Source organism: Nuphar pumila, chromosome 7 (genome assembly GCF_984573655.1).
Source record: "Nuphar pumila chromosome 7, dmNupPumi1.hap1.1, whole genome shotgun sequence".
Taxonomy (NCBI): domain Eukaryota; kingdom Viridiplantae; phylum Streptophyta; class Magnoliopsida; order Nymphaeales; family Nymphaeaceae; genus Nuphar; species Nuphar pumila.
Window position 1 is genome coordinate 60,597,876 of NC_143255.1, and position 5,884 is coordinate 60,603,759.

Consider the following 5,884-nt stretch of genomic DNA (forward strand, 5'->3'; position numbering starts at 1 on the left):
TCTTATTTTCAAAAAAATAACAAAAAAATCAGAAAAATGAAGAAAAGAACCAAAAAAATAAAAATATAGAAAAGAAACAAAAAACGGTTTTTGAAAACCTCTTTCTGAAAATATCTTTTTTTAAGAAAAACCACTTTTTTTTTAAAACTCCAAAAATGAGCCCCCCCCCCTATTTGATAAATTATTTTTTTTAAGGGGGCCCGTTGAAAGTTTTCTTTTTAAGGTTTCGAGAACTCTTCGCAAGGAGGGGTCGAAGGCCCATGGCGGCGCCTCTCTCTCCCTCTCTCAATCTCTCTCAGCCCTTCAGGAAGCTTCCAGCTTCCATGGCCTCCATCAACCCTTTGATCGCCTCCATCGCCCTCCTCCTTCGTTCATCACCAACAACATCGCACGCCTCCATGTGCGTTCCTCCTTCTCGAAGCCTCCATGGCCTCCACCCACCATCTGCCCTTCATCTGCAACGGCGCGTTCACCTCCCGAGCTCCTCCACCCTCCGATGGCTGGAACCCCCTTCCTTCAACCCTTGGATCATCCTCCCCACGGATGGTCCGTCGATCCCTAACCTCCCCTCTCTTTCGATCCTTCTTCCTCCCTCTATAAAAAGAGGCACAAAGGAAGGGGTCGAGGATCGGATTTTTTTTGTTTTGGAGTTTGTTCTCTGCCTCCCAACATTTTTCTCCTTCTTCATTCCGTTTGAAAGAAGTTCAGTAGCCAAGCTCTCCTCCTTTGAGAACTTCTGCAAATCGGAAGCTTCGGGCCATCAAAGGGAGGTCGTTCGCTGCCTGCGACCGAGATAATCCCACAACTGAATTCATTACGCCGGAAGATTCGGCAAAAAGGAGAAAAAGCCATTTCCCCTCTTTCAAAAACTCTGTGAACAGGAAGCAACGTTTCATCGTTGCCTCGGTTCTCTCCTTCAAGGTCTCTGTAAGCAAGAGGATCTCTTCCAGCTCCATTGAAGGAGCATCGCCTTTCTCTTGTCCGGATTCTCGCAGAGCTTCGGTAAGTACCTATCTCTATTCCTTCCCTTTTTCTAGTTTCCTTCTCTTAATCCACTCATGCAGCCCACCGTTTTCCTTGTTTTTTTCTGTATTTTTGAGTATCTCTGCACAGTTTAAATAGATGAGCTTCACGTATGATGCCGATACTGCATATAGCAGCCTTGGCTCATACAAAGCAACATCAACGGAGTAGCCATATTCCAACAGCCTTTCATTTTCTCATAGTATAGTTTTTTTTTTGGGGGGGGGGGGGTTCTAGCATTTTCTGTTGTTGTCTTTTCTTTTCTTTTCTTTACATCTCGTAGATATCCCATTTTATTTTAATTTCCCCTTTATCATTTTTATTTTCCTGCAGATTCTCGACTTCATGTCTACATTTTAACTTTCTGTTTTCGTGTAACCTTTATCTGATTATCTGCTTGCATCCCATCTATTGTTCGAGTGATAGTTGGTTATCCTTTTTACATCCTTAATCATGTTGTTCATCACCTAACATCTATTTTATTTTTCCATTTCTCATCTCTCATCTCTGTTTCGTGATATTAACTCAACGTCATATTTTATGTCAGCATTGAGTTTATCGATCCAATATAACATGACATTTGCATTTGGATTCAGAAGTTGTTGAGCACACGCATTCCGCAGATCTCATCATCTGCCATGAAATGTCCTGCTCGGCTACTCCAAAATTGGGTTCACATTTAACTTATCGTAAGGAGGAGTCTTATGATGGTTTAGTTTCCCTTCAAAATCACGGTTCAGCATTTCTCTCTCTGTTACATACTTCTTCTTATGATTGAGTGATAGAACACCATTTGCTAACACGAAAGAGTCGTGTGAGAGTTGGCATTTTTTTTTTTATATTCTCGTTGAATTCGATGGGAGCCTTTGGTCAGCTCCTTTCATTCAATCGGGACTTTATGAGTTATGTTTTCTGAACTTCTCACAGATGGGATAATATATACCCATAAGTCGGTAGTCTTGGTGACTCAGGTGCATTGTTGCAATCAATTCAGCAGTCAGAATCCTCTCTCATGTTGGCAATTTTGCTCGTATTGGAGGATTTGTTTCAGGGTTCCTTCTTGGGATTGTATTTCTGGCTAGGCCACAATATAGATGGGTTAGCCGAGAATGTACACCATGGATATAATTTCTGATTGTATATTCCCATTTGAACTTCATGATTTACATTCTGAGAAGTATGACGCTTCCCAGCCACAGACGGTTTTTGTTGCTGCAATGTGCCCCTTAATCACATTTTAAGCTTTGAAACCAATGCTTGTGGCGAGTATATAAAAAAAAAATTCATCTCCAAAGTCTTGTTTTGGTCTGGAGGGTAGGGGAGTGGACTAAGGATTTTGCAGGGAAAGGTGAAGCTCGGTTTAACTCCACTCAGGTTCCCAGCGATTTTAGGAGAGATTCACTGTGTATACAACTAGGTCTATAGTAAATGTCAGGGATCAGGAATTCCATTCTGGTCTTTGAGTCTGAAAGGATCAGATTGCTCATTTTTCATTGGATACTTGGCCTGAATCACTGGAGAATAGGATGAATACTTGAACTCAATAACTAAAACTATAGTTAAAAAAAAAAACTGAAGGGTGCAGCTAGAGTCATCTGCATTTGGTAATGGTTCATTATAGCACTTGAAACATCCTCTACTGATCTATCGTATATCCATTTTTTTCCTCTGTATATGTTCATGAGTTCTTTGCAATAGGGATAAAGGAAGCATACGTGAATCATACCTAATAGTGATGGGAGTTATATCCCCTAATTACCTTCACATCGGCATGTTGTTTACAAGGTTTGTTAATCAGAATATTCCATCAAAAACTTGGGATTGACTTGCTGCTGGAATCAATGTGCAACCAAGGATTCTGGAAATGAGTCTGGAAATATATGTTGTTAGAGCCGAGCTGAGATGGACACAGGCCACGGTTTCTGGTTATTGTCAATCAGACCTCCTAATTTCGGTTGGTAGACCTCGATTGCAAAATATTTGTCTTCACAAAAGAATGAGCACAAAGTATAAAGCGTGTTCTTACTACCGGTAGGTTTGAGTAGTAATAAGCTCAAAATTTGATCGACCAACAGGATCAGAGTATCTAATGGAGCCAAAGCCACCCAGGTCGACCAGTCACGAGATGATCATCTCAAGGACTATTGTTACTAGTATGTCGCAGTCGCAACCGACTATGACCCATGACTGATAATCACATGGCTTGACTTAAAGACTGATATATCTTCCTTTTTTTTTCTTGCAGGTATAATCCCATCGACATCCTCGTCATCACCTACATATTATCCAGCTGTTTGGGTGAATCCGGTCATCGGCATTACCACTCCTTAGCAAGACTCGATTTGGTGCAAGGGGGATTTTCGAATAAACAGGTCTGATTTATTATGAAGAGCTTCATATTGAATAAATATCTCTGTGCTACAGTACTTGTTACTTATCACACAGCATCACATTATCTTTTTCGCTGTTTATCTTCTCCGTTTATGAACATATGTCTGAAACACCTCTGCACGTTCATATCTCTCTAAAGCATGCCACTACTTGTTTATCACAACCATGTATTCTGTTGTAGCCATCTTGTTAATACTTCTCTTAATGTTTGCTGAAGGTGTTTGTAAGTAGGTGTCATGTAGTATATGCTCCACTCAGGACCAAATATATTTTTTCTTTTTTTCTCTCTCTCTCTCACAGTGGTGCCCAAAGAACCACTACCTTTTTATGATAGTTCATTTAGAAACTGCCATAATTGCCATTCTTTTTCTTCCTTTCAGTGGTTCCCAGGGGACCACTGTATTCTTTTTTAGTTATGACAGTTTATCCAAAACTATCCTAACTGTTTTTTTTTTTTACAGTGACCCCCAAGGAGTCACTGTGACTTCTTCTTGGTTATAATAATTCACCCAGAATTAGTATAACTATCATTCTTTTAATGGTTCACAAGAAACCATCATGATCGATCTTTGTTGTAATAGCTCATCAAACCACCACAGCTACATTCTCTTTTATATATGCAGTGGTTCATCCCGGACTACTATAGCCACTGTATTCCACGATGGTTCGCCCTGAATCATCCTTGTCCTGCTTCATGGCAGGAATGTGAGGAAAGTTGGAAGTTAGAAATGTCTCGATACTTTCGGTTCCAACGTTGTAATAAGCTAGGCATTAATGAAAATTTTATATTTTTCAGCCTTTAGATTAGAATGAATGAGCATTGTAAACATCATAAATTGTTTATTTTCATGCATTTTTTGCCTTTTATCTCTTAAATTCTCACAATGGTGAAATACGAATGACACGTGCACCATTTTGTAAGAGGTAATCAATCCTAAGTCGATGATCCACATCAATGGCCATAGTCAGGATGTGGACAAAACTTAGTATTTTTATCTTTTATGAAATAACACTGGATCCACACTGGATCCTTTTTAAAATTCATCATATCTTCTTAAATATTTTTCTCTTTTATCAGAATTAACTTAAAATTAACTCAAAATATATACCAATGGCCATAGTCAGGGTATATTGAGAGTTCATTTCATTTTAAATTCTATAAAAGCACCAAATGTATTTTATTCTTCTCTTGAATTCAAATATAGATTATTATATAATATATTCAATGACCATAGTCAGGGATGTATTATATCTTCAATCTTATTTTAATTCATTTCAAGAATAAGATAGCTTTTCAAAATCTAAAATCAAATTCTTCAAATTCATTCATCATTTAGGATAGAATTGCATCATATTTTCAAAATTCTTCTTCATAAATCCAAGTGATTCTTTCTCTCATTTCTCAGATCAAATCCTATTCGTAAATTCAAATTCAATTCTATTTTCTCAAAAGGATTCAAGAATTCAATTTCAAGGTCACATTTGACTTTGAAACTTCAGAATCATCTTGTATTTTCAAATTTCAAATTCTATCTCAAATTCAAAGTCCATATTGACTTTGAAATACCAAAATCATTTTTGTATTCAAACTTTAAATTTCCAATTTAAATTCAAAAATTCAATTCAAAGGTCAATTTAAACTTTGAAATTTCTTATTCATCTTCTGGTTCCAAACTCAAACTTCAAATTCAAAGTCTAAATTGACTTTGAAATTCATTTGTATATTCAAGATTCAAATTCTAAATTTCATTTTCCAAGTTCAATTCAAACTTGAAAATTCTTGATTCATCTTCTGAATTTAACAAACTCCAAATACATTTTAGGATCCAGGATTCAACATTCATATCGGATCTCAGACTTCAGATCCAATTCCCTTTTAGGACCCAGAATCCAATTTCACGTTTGGATCTCAGACTTCAGATCCAAAATCCATCTTAGGGTCCAGAGTTCAACTCCACATCGGATCTCAAATTCAGATCCAAAACCCATTCTAGGATCCAAGATTCAACATTCATATCGGATCTCAAACTTCAGATCCAATTCCCCTTTAGGATCCAGAATCCAACTCTATATTGGATCTCAGACTTCAGATCCAGTTCCATTTTAGGATCCAGGATCCGATTCCACCTTGGATCTCAGATTCTAGATCCAAAATCCATTTTAGGATCCAGAACCCAATTCTACCTTGGATCTCAGACTTCAGATCCAAATCCCCTTTAGGATCCAGAATTCAATTCCATCCTGAATCTCAAATTTTACATCCAAATTTCTATTTCAAATCCCAGATCCAGTTTCATCTCAGATATTAGATCAAGATTCCATTTCAAATCTAAATTCATCTTCTATTCTCAAAAGCCAATATTATTTCTCAAGTCTAAATTCAAAATTCAAAATCCTATGTTGAATTCAAAATCGACCCTTGAAAATCGATTCTAATTCAAAAAGTCCATTATGACTTTGAAAGTCTCAT